Here is an 11,692-nt window from a genome sequence, read left to right as displayed (position 1 = left end):
GGGTCAAATCCCAGGCCGGTTGTCCAGATAAAGCTTTTCTGTGGTTCTCGTAAATCGCTTAAGGGGAATTCCCGGGAAGTTCTTCTCAAAAGGAAGTTCCTTCCTTGTTCTTCCCCAGAGCCGTGATGTGCTCCATTTCTAATGAATTCGTTGTTGACAGGACGCCAAGCCTTAATCATTATTTGCTTATTTCGAAATACGCAATACGTCAATGGAAACTGTGGATAGGAAGACGTGTAAAATTAAGCGCAGTAACATATTTGCGTCAGGTAAGAATCAAGAACAGCAAAAAAAGATTTAAAGTAGAATGCAGGCTTTCGCGACCCGCATTTACGTTATTGCTGATATTTTTTTGAGACTGTAACTGCCCTCTGAGTCGTTAAAGCCTCAGATGATATCTCCAGCGTTGGAAGACGAAACGCTAGGGAGAGAATTATGTCTTGGATCACGACATAATTAATGCCCATAAAACAGATATCGACATTATGTGGATACAGTACGAACTACGTTGATAGCAGAAATACCCTGAGCGCCTAATTACTGTATTTGACGTGCTGAGAGAGTGGCCCGTAATTTTGAGTAACGTAATGGTTTAGCAAGTATTCAGAGCTGTAAGCACCGCACCGTCGAACATAATTTTGTTACACGAGTTAATTTCAGCGTGCTCATGCTGTTAAGTGTGGAAGGCAGGTCGACCTTTATGAAGAATACGATATTTCAGTGCCTGTGTTGTTCAGAAGTACGACGCAAGTTAATTCGGAAATGCAAGGAACTTTGCATCGTACTTTTGAACAACTCAGGCTCTGCAATATTGTATTTATCCGCTGACACATGACAAGCGCCTTGCAATTAAAATGTCTCCCCTCTGGGGCAATATATACAATGAATGTACGAGTGCAGATTGTAGACATACGTTTGACAACATAATGTTTGGGTCTGGCCGTGAGTCGTGCTCGGATAGCCTGAAGGTAAGGCGGGCGCTCCCGATAAGCGAGAAATCCGGGTTCGGGTCTCGGTCCCGCTCCGGCACAAATTTACATTGTCATTCCATTATACAGCTGTTGGATGTCCATATTTGTAAATGCGAATACATTAATGTATTATGAAGAATCGTCCCACACATTAGGTGGAGGTTGTCAGTTGAGCATCGGTGTTGGAGCCACTTGTTCGAACGGGAGTGGCGTACAGATTCGTTCTTGAGTCTTTTTCATCAGGAGATGAGTCATTGCTAGTCATACAGAGAACCAAGTTGCTCTCACAGCCTCAGTTCGCACCATTGGAAACCGTTTCTTGAGAGATGGTCTACGGGCGATAGCTGTGTTCGTCAAACCACCTCCCACAATGCATCTCTCACTAATGGTCTAGCGAACGGGGTAAATTGCACGAAGTTCTGTTTAGTGATACGAGATGGTGGTTGTTTGGGAGTGCGGCGTCGCTCAGGAACGCGCGAACTAGCAGACAGCATCAGACAGCGATGCACAGAACGCCCTCCGGGCGTTATGGTGTGTGTGTGTGGGGGGGGTTATAGTCTGCATCGACCGTATCTTTCGGGTTCATTCAGGTAAACTGGACGGTGCAGGATACATCTTGAAGATCATCCAAGCCGTTTAACATCGCATCTGCAACTACAGAAACTTAAGCTTACCCTGGAGGGCAGTGCCTGCGCACACGTTTTTCGCCTCGCACGGTGCCTATCAGCTTCCCTGAACGTCCACATCTTGGAATGTGAAGACACAGCTTCCGATCATCATCTTAGCCCATTTGCGATAACTGTTGGAAGTATCGTGGAACACTGTCTTCTAAGCAGACATCCGACACCTTTGGATTGCAAATATCCACAGTTGGGGGTCTGCATTGCAACTAGACTACAAAATTCTGAAATTGTTTTCCCCAGACATATAACCATCTTTGGTCATGTACGGTGAAAGACCAGAGTATAAATATTTAGTTTGTCAGTGCTTCCGCGTTCTTATTTTCTACTTGTTACTATTCACAGTATACATAAATGACCTTGTGGATAACATCGAAAGTTCACTGAGGCTTTTTGCGGATGATGCTGTGGTATATCGAGAGGTTGTAACAATGGAAAATTGTACTGAAATGCAGGAGGATCTGCAACGAAATGACGCATGGTGATGGGAATGGCAATTGAATCTCAATGTAGACAAGTGTAATGTGCTGTGAATACATAGAAAGAAAGATCCTTTATCATTTAGCTACAATATAGCAGGTCAGCAACTGGAAGCAGTTAATTCCATAAATTATCTGGGGGTAGGCATTAGGAGTGATTTAAAATGGAATGATCATATAAAGTTGATCGTTGGTAAAGCAGATGCCAGACTGAGATTCATTGGAAGAATCGTAAGGAAATGTAATCCGGAAACAAAGAAAGTAGGTTACAGTACACTTGGTCGCCTACTGATTGAATACTGCTCAGCAGTGTGTACTGATTGAATACTGCTCAGCAGTGTGGGATCCGCACCAGATAGGGTTGATAGAAGAGATAGAGAAGATCCAACGGAGAGCAGCGCGGTTCGTTACAGGATCATTTAATAATCGCGGAAGCGTTATGGAGATGATAGAAAACTCCAGTGGAAGACTCTGCAGGAGAGACGCTCAGTAGCTCCGTACGGGCTTTTGTTGAAGTTTCGAGAACATACCTTCACCGAGGAGTCAAGCAGTATATTGCTACCTCCTACGTATATCTCGCGAAGAGACCATGAGGATAAAATTGGAGCCCACATAGAGGCATACAGACAATCTTTCTTTCCACGAACAATACGAGACTGGAATAGAAGGGAGAACCGATAGAGGTACTCAAGGTACCCTCCGCCACACAGCGTTAAGGTGGCTTGCGGAGTATGGATGTAGATTTAGATGTTTACGACGTTTTCGGGGAGTTAGAGGCAAGAGTTACACAAACTAGAAAAATAGTCGTTTAGGATACAGCAGGTTCTGCAATAAACTGTTAGTATAAACTCGACAAAAACAACAGAAATGAACTAGCGAGAGCTAATGCGGAACGTTACACTGGTATTTGATAATGACTTTCGACCTGCCGAACCCTAGATAAACGAAAACACATGGAAAAAGAATCATTTCACTAAAAATACTGCTTTCTGGATAGATAGGTTGTGTGTGCGAAGCCTTCTAACACACAGTGTTGCGTAGTTGTACTGTCGTGCAAGTCTCAGAAGGCGATTTTCGTAGCGTGTTGCTGGAAAGCCTCCTGATGAAGTGTGTCTATTTTCGACCTAAGCTAACCACCTGAAAAGCTATGTTGACAGAGATAAGGACTGAAGTAACTCGACATCTCGAATGTTGACCATCTGTAAAGGCGCCTGTCTTATCAGCAGTGCTCGTACAGATAAGAGTATGTTACCAGCTAATAACACGCTTATCGCCCAATATCTGCGGTTAAACTCCAAATATCTCTTATTTTTGCAGTGTATTTATCGTCATTCTGATGCTAATAACGATTGTTCTCCATCTCAGTCCCCCACACAGAAAACCGCGCAACAAACTTGTCGATATTGATCTTGTACCTGGTCATAATAAGCACAGCTTTTCAGTAGACTTGCGTGAGGCCTTAACAGGCAAGTTCAATCTTACCCGCGAGGAAAATAACCGCTACAGGATGTGACGTATATCGCATACTCGTAGGTGTGATCACGAGTTTTCCTGTTTGGTATGCTAACCATTGTGACACCAAGTGGTCTTTTGTCAAATGATATCCGAAGTTCTCTTCCGTGCGCCTTGTCCCATTAATTGCAGTTGAAAAAATGAACATAAGCGTTGAGCATATGTTTTCGAGTTGGGCTATCGCCTCACGGGAAGTACGCCTAACACGTAGGGCACCATTTGGTCCCCAAAACAGCTTGAATTGTTCTGTTGTTGTGGTCTTCAGTCCTGAGACTGGTTTGATGCAGCTCTCCATGCTACTCTATCCTGTGCAAGTTTCTTCATCTCCCAGTACTTACTGCAACCTACATCCTTCTGAATCTGCTTAGTGTATTCATCTCTTGGTCTCCCTCTACGATTTTTACCCTCCACGCTGCCCTCCAATGCTAAATTTGTGATCCCTTGATGCCTCAAAACATGTCCTACCAACCGGTCCCTTCTTTTTTTTCAAGTTGTGCCACAAACTCCTCCCCAATTCTATTCAATACCTCCTCATTAGTTATGTGATCTACCCATCTACTGATGACCTTAGCTGTTTAGTCCCCCTTAAACATCCGAACAAACCCCCCTACCCATCTAATCTTCAGCATTCTTCTGTAGCACCACACTTCGAAAGCTTCTATTCTCTTCTTGGCCAAACTATTTATCATCCATGTTTCAGTTCCATACATGGCTACACTAAATACAAATACTTTCAGAAACGACTTCCTGACACTTAAACCTATACTCGATGTTAACAAATTTCTCTTCTTCAGAAACGCTTTCCTTGCCATTGCCAGTCTACATTTTATATCCTCTTTACTCCCTAAATAGCAAAACTCCTTTACTACTTTAAGTGTCTCATCTCCTAATCTAATTCCCTCAGCATCACCGATTTGACTACATTCCATTATCCTCGTTTTGCTTTTGTTGATGTTTATCTTATATCCTCCTTTCAAGGCACTGTCCATTCCGTTCAACTGCTCTTCCAAGTCCTTTGCTGTCTCTGACAGAACTACAGTGTCATCGGCGAACCTCAAGGTTTTTATTTCTTCTCCATGGATTTTAATACCTACTCCGAACTTTTCTTTTGTTTCCTTTACTGCTTGCTCAATATACAGATCGAATAACATCGGGGAGAGGCTAAAACCCTGTCTCACTCCCTTCCCAACCACTGCTTCCCTTTCATGACCATCGCCTCTTATAACTGCCATTTGGTTTCTGTACAAATTGTAAATAGCCTTTCGCTCCCTGTATTTTACCCCAGCCACCTTTAGAATTTGAAACAGAGTATTCTAGTCAACATTGTCAAAAGCTTTCTCTAAGTCTACAAATGCTAGAAACGTAGGTTTGCCTTTTCTTAATCTTTCTTCTAAGATAAGTCGTAAGGTCAGTATTGCCTCACGTGTTCCAACATTTTGACGGAATCCAAACTGATCCTCCCCGAGGTCCGCATCTACCAGTTTTTCCATTCGTCTGTAAAGAATTCGCGTTAGTATTTTGCAGCTGTGACTTATTAAACTGATAGTTCGGTAATTTTCACATCTGTCAGCACCTGCTTTCTTTGGGATTGGAATTATTATATTCTTCTTGAAGTCTGAGGGTATTTCGCCTGTCTCATACATCTTGCTCACCAGCTGGTAGAGTTTTGTCATGACTGGCTCTCCCAAGGCCGTCAGTAGTTCTAATGGAATGTTGTCTACTCCCGGCGCCTTGTTTCGACTCAGGTCTTTCAGTGCTCTGTCAAACTCTTCCCGCAGTATCGTATCTCCCATTTCATCTTCATCTGCATCCTCTTCCATTTCCAGAACATTGTCCTCAAGTACATCGTCCCTGTATAAACCCTCTATATACTCCTTCCACCTTTCTGCTTTCCCTTCTTTGCTTAGAACTGGGTTTCCATCTGAGCTCTTGATGTTCATACAAGTGGTTCTCTTATCTCCAAAAGTCTCTTTAATTTTCCTGTAGGCAGTATCTATCTTACCCCTAGTGAAATAAGCCTCTACATCCTTACATTTGTCCTCTATCATGCCTGCTTAGCCATTTTGCACTTCATGTCGATCTCATTTTTGAGACGTTTGTTTTCCTTTTTGCCTGCTTCATTTACTGCTTTTTTATATTTTCTCCTTTCATCAATTAAATTCAATATTTCTTCTGTTAGCCACGGATTTCTATTAGCCCTCGTCTTTTTACCTACTTGGTCTTCTGCTGCCTTCACTACTACATCCCTCAGAGCTACCCATTTTTCTTCTACTGTATTTCTTTCCTCCATTCCTGTCAATTGTTCCCTTATGCTCTCCCTGAAACACTCTACAACTTCTGGTTCTTTCAGTTTATCCAGTTTCTTCAGTTTTAATCTACAGTTCATAACCAATAGATTGTGGCCAGTGTCCACATCTGCACCTGGAAATGTCTTACAATTTAAAACTTGGTTCCTAAATCTCTGTCTTACCATTATATAATCTGTCTGATACCTTTTAGTATCTCCAGGCTCCTACATGTATACAGCCTTCTTTTATGGTTCTTGAACCACGTGTTACCTATGATTAAGTTGTGCTCTGTGCAAAATTCTACCAGGCGGCTTCCTCTTTCATTTCTTTGCCCCAGTCCATATTCACCTACTACGTTTCCTTCTCTCCCTTTTCCTACTACCGAATTCCAGTCACCCATGACTATTAAATTTTCGTCTCCCTTCACTATTTGAATAATTTATTTTATTTCATCATACATTTGTTCAATTTCTTCATCATCTCCAGAACGTGTTGGCATGTAAACTTGTACTACTGTGGTAGGTGTGGGCTTCGTATCTATCTTGGCCACAATAATGCGTGTTTGTAGTAGCTTACCCGCACTCCTATTTTTTTATTCATGATTAAACCTACTCCTGCATTACCCCTATTTGATTTTGTATTTATAACCCTGTATTCACCTGACCAAAAGTCTTTTTCCTCCTGTCACCGAACTTCACTAATTCCCACTATATCTAATTTTAACCTATCCATTTCCCTTTTTAAATTTTCTAACCTACCTGCCCGATTAAGGGATCTGTCATTCCACGCTCCAATCCGTAGAACGCCAGTTTCCTTTCTCCTGATAACGACGTCCTCTTGAGTAGTCCCCGCCCGGAGATCCGAATGGGGGACTATTTTACCTCCGGAATATTTTACCCGAGAGGAGGACATCATCATTTAATCATACAGTAAATCTGCATGCCCTCGGGAAAAATTACGCCTGTAGTTTCCCCTTGCTTTCAGCCGTTCGCAGTACCAGCACAGCAAGGCCGTTTTGGTTATTGTTACAAGGCCAGATCAGTCAATCATCCAGACTGTTGCCCTTGCAACTACTGAAAAGGCTGCTGCCCCTCTGCAGGAACCACACGTTTGTCTGGCCTCTCAACAGATACCCCTCCGTTGTGGATGCACCTACGGTACGGCCATCTGTATCGCTGAGGCACGCAAGCCTCCCACCAACGGCAAGGTCCATGGTTCATGGGGGGGAGGGGGGGGGGGGTTGAATTGTTCTGTAGATAGCGGTATTTAGTTCATGAATAGTGGGCAGTAGCATTTTTTACCATCCCTTGGAAAAGAAGTCTTCCACTGACCTGAGATATACTACACGAGGGTAACAGCTGTCTTTCTAGGACGTAATTAAGCGACAGTTTGTATAACAGTGATCTGTGTACAATAAGTGCGATCGATTTGTACAATGTCTTCGTTAAACAAACGCTACGCGGAGTTCTTGCTGCGTCAGATTTCTCAGCCTCTAGCTTTCGACGACTACCTCCGTCATCACCGTCTGTAAATATTTCAATAGCTATTAGGTAATCAAGTTGACCGAATTATGTCTTGGAGACGTCACCGAGTCACGGAACTTCTATATTGTACGAGGGATTACATGAATGATTTATACCAGAGTGTCGCCGCCTAAAACGCTACAACTATATCCGCAAACTCTACTCGTTTACTCGTTGTCGGGATTGCTAAATGCAGCAGTTGGCTAGTGGTTTGGCATTTTTTTTTTTGTCAGTTATGTGCGATTTTTCCACAAGTGTTTTCATATGGTCTTCACCCTCACTTCGCTTCTTAGTGTGTCCACTTGCTTATAACAAAAGCATCCACTTTGCCGAAACTACCTCCTGACTGATGTGGGAGGAGGAGCTTGACTTCCATATTGCCGTCCGAATGGTCTTCTTACCTTAGATAACAGCTGTCTCACTCACGCTTGTTTAGCCAGAGACGGTCGGTAACAGTGCCATGTTGTACAGGAACAATGAAACAGTTCATTTACTTTTGTTTCCCGCTATATGGCATATTCAAAGATGCCACCTCTCCTCCTGCTTCCGATATTTTAAGATGGCGATAAGGTGAAGTATTCATGCTTATTCTTAGTGATATTACAGCTTGATGAATTGTCCAGTAATTTATAAACGCTCCATTCATGTCTTAAGCAGCCTCTAGCTTTCACTACCACCTCAGTCCTCATCGTCTGGAAATATTTCAGCAGTCTTTAGGTAATCAGGTTGACCGAATTATGTCATGGAGACGTCACCGAGTTACGGAACTTCCATGTTATACGAGGGATTACATGCGTAGGGTATGAATGGAAAAAAGACAGCGTTTTTTGTATGTTTGCAGAGTCCCTTTGGTGATGTAACCAGAAGCGTTAAATAACTTTCCATTTGCGCGGCATACAAAATTGTAAGCTCCTCTTCATTCAATGTAATCAAGCGTAATTAAATCCGCCAGGTCAGGAGTGGACTACAAAGTTAGACATCTGCAGTTGTGTGCTTGATGCAGAAGTTTAATGCAAAATGTGTATACGTGTTATACATGATGCCATTGGCCAACTCATTGTACATTCTACCACCGACAGTACACTGCCTGTGTTATGTTTCAGTCAGTGCGTAGCGTCGATGGCAGGAAGCGGGAATAATGAAATGCTTACTGATTACGCCGCTCCATACACTCACGTGTTCTTAATGTTAACTACGACCCTGGGAGATGTCTTGAACATTCATCAGATATTCATTGAGTTCATACCGTTAGAAGCCTGTTGTAAGTATTAGTCAAGCCCCATAACCTATAAAGCAGAGCATCCTAATTATCTATTAATTGGAACTGCTTTGCACACACTGTTTGTCGAATGCGCCGATAGCGAGATAATTCAAGGATATTCCGTATTTCTCATCTGTAGAACAGAACGAAGTAGCTTTACAAATTAAAAGTGGCAACTATATGAAAATCGAAGCCAACGATCGCTAGTATCGAAACTCTTGTGTCGTGTCAGGATACTATGCTGAAAGGTTACAGCCTTGGAGTTGCCAAGCAGAGGTCACAGTGCTGTCCATGCAGCGATCATTGTGATGTACTGCTAGCTAGGAGACAGCAAGCTTTCTCCTTGGTATGTTTGACTTAAGCATCTCAATACACATTGTTGTTGTTTATAAATTCGCGAGTCCTGCAGACCAAACTAACAACATACACTATCCTCGTATACTGCAGTTATAAGGTTTACTTCTCAGGAAAGGCTTTCCACTAGGTTAAGACTCAACATAGGCCGATATTCCTTCCATTTTTCCTGAAGCAGGTTAATTGTGGGATTTTTGGCTGTCGACACTCTTTAGTGACACGCCATCGATATTCGTAGAAGTTCATAACGAATTTTGAGGTGGTCATTCAATTAATTTTTCTCATTTTCTTCGAACAGTGATGTAGTGATCTTTGTTTGTGGGATGACATTATAATAATGGTAGAGAAGGGATCAGATTGCAAACGGTTGCCCCAGTGTGAAGAACATGATAGCTGAAATTTGATCATACACTCTTGCGCTCCTTTGGTCATTATCCGAACCTACTGGTCCGAGCCCAAAAAAGAAAAGAAAATAAGAGAAAAAGCGCAACACACACTTGCAGCAACACAAACGGGTAAATGCCATTCGACAGCATTTGCCAAGTTCACAGATCCCTATTTCACTGTCACAAAGTACCGCGACCCAATGAAGTCCGTACACGAGGTGCATAGCAAATCCTCTTCAGTAATTGACAACTGTGTCTGTCGATGGGTTTTTAAAGTACCGAGATCTCATAACTGTGAATCTCTGAGGCCTGTCACACGTTTCCTAGTCGTAATAACATCGCTTAAACTGGACCAACGCAATTCTTGTGAAATCTTCTTGACGTACAATCGAGCGTTACAGTCATCCATTTCTCACTCATTTCTGTTTTTGTCTCATTACCGAAGACATTACGACACCACCTATAAAGCCGCGCCGTCTAGGGCGCCTTGTCATTGTCCGCGCGGCTGCCGCCGTCGGAGGTTCGAGTCCTCCCTCGTGTGTGTGTGTGTGTGTGTGTGTGTGTGTGTGTGTGTGTGTGTGTGTGTGTGTGTGTTGTCGGACCGATGACCGCAGCAGTTTGGTCCCATAAGACCTTACCACAAATTTCCAAAAAAAAACACCTATATTTCACCGTACGCATTTCCTGACTTCTTCCATCGAGTTTAGAGGTGTGTTCAGAAACTTTTAGCCTTTATGGTGTGTAGGATCACCACTTGCGCAAGCTGTTACTCTGAGGGATGAAAAAAAAAGAAAAAAAGTTGCTTTCTCCTTGGTTGTACTAGGTAGCCGCTGTTTATCTGTTATTCATGCTTAATATATGCATTGGTTACCATGCCGTTTTTTAAGTAAAATATTTATCTTTATCTGTAAGTACTTAGCCCTATTTACGGTACGTTGTTACGTGTCATTAAGTTTCACAACTAACACTTCTATTTGCCATGTAACGAACAGAAATTTTAAATTTTGTGAAGGGGGTGGTTGGTATTGGATGTTGTTATTTTTCTTTTGAGTTGGTAGGGGTTCCCATTTTTTGTTTTATGTTTGATGGGTACCTGTTGAAAAACTTTCCAACAGAGTACTAACACTGCTCTGAACCCTGTACGAGAGGGCACAATCTATGTGACATTTATTATTGTATTGTGATTGTGTTCATGACAATTGAGCTGAAAAGTGTTTCGACTGTCAGCAACAGAAACCATTAAACAGTAAATATATTGGGAAGTGAATGTAAGAATCCATTATACTTTAAAAAGCTTTATCAAAATGTACAGTCATCCTCTTTACACAATATTCCCACTGCTCACTTGTGACTAATAAACACTTCATTTACTTTAGGTGCGGCACCGCTTGGAAAGATAATTCCAGAAGCCAACAATAAGTGAAAATGTGCAAATTAAAGCAACACTGTTGCCTTAGATCAACGCAGTGAGAGATCTTTCTAAGGTCAAAACACACGGAACTGAGCTTCCTGACTAGTTTTTCAATCTGTTCACTCCATTTAACTTGTCCAACTTGATTCTGATGGGTTATACACGGGGTGTTTCGTTTAGTGTATGAGCTTAATGACCACTTCTGGTACGTGCAGGTCACTTTTGCTTCTTTGGAATCGCGTAAATTTAGTCTTTGTGAAATTAAAACTTAAGCTGTTATCTGCGAACCATGTATGTGTGTGTTCAGATATCATATGAGCTGTATGTGGTAAGGTAGCGTTCAGATCCCTCACTGATACGCCTGTGTCGTCAGCAAACCTGACACTTTATGAATTACCCTTCAAAATTACGGGAAGATCATTTACGCAGATTTAGAACAAGAAATGAAATGATCGTACGGCATTGTTGGCCGGGAGACCCCATGCGGGGTCTTCGGCCGCCGAAATTGCAAGTCCTTTTTAGTTGACGCCACTTCGGCTACTTGAGAGTCAATGATGTGTGAAATCCTATAGGACTTAACTGCTAAGGTTATCAGTCCCTAGCCGTACACACTACTTAACCTAAATTGTCCTAAGGACGAACACACACACCCATGCCCGAGGGAGGACTCGAACCTCCGCCGGGACCAGCCGCACAGTCCATGACTGCAGCGCCTCAGACCGCTCGGCTAGAGAGTCAGTGATGAAGAAAGACACACAACACCCAGTCATCTCGAGGCAGAGAAAATCCCTGACACCGCCGGGAATCTAACCCAGGACCCCGTGCGC

The 11,692-nt window shown here is 42.7% G+C and overlaps 1 protein-coding gene across 1 annotated transcript in view; it reads left to right on the top strand.

Moving 5' to 3' along the window:
- The window catches only part of LOC126357140 (charged multivesicular body protein 7), a 215,638-nt gene that overhangs the window by 120,753 nt on the left and 83,193 nt on the right, over positions 1 to 11,692 (top strand). The window lies entirely within an intron of this gene.

Source organism: Schistocerca gregaria, chromosome 1 (genome assembly GCF_023897955.1).
Source record: "Schistocerca gregaria isolate iqSchGreg1 chromosome 1, iqSchGreg1.2, whole genome shotgun sequence".
Taxonomy (NCBI): Eukaryota; Metazoa; Arthropoda; class Insecta; order Orthoptera; family Acrididae; genus Schistocerca; species Schistocerca gregaria.
The sequence above is the reverse complement of the archived record's forward strand: the minus strand, read 5'-3'. Positions and strand labels throughout refer to the sequence as shown.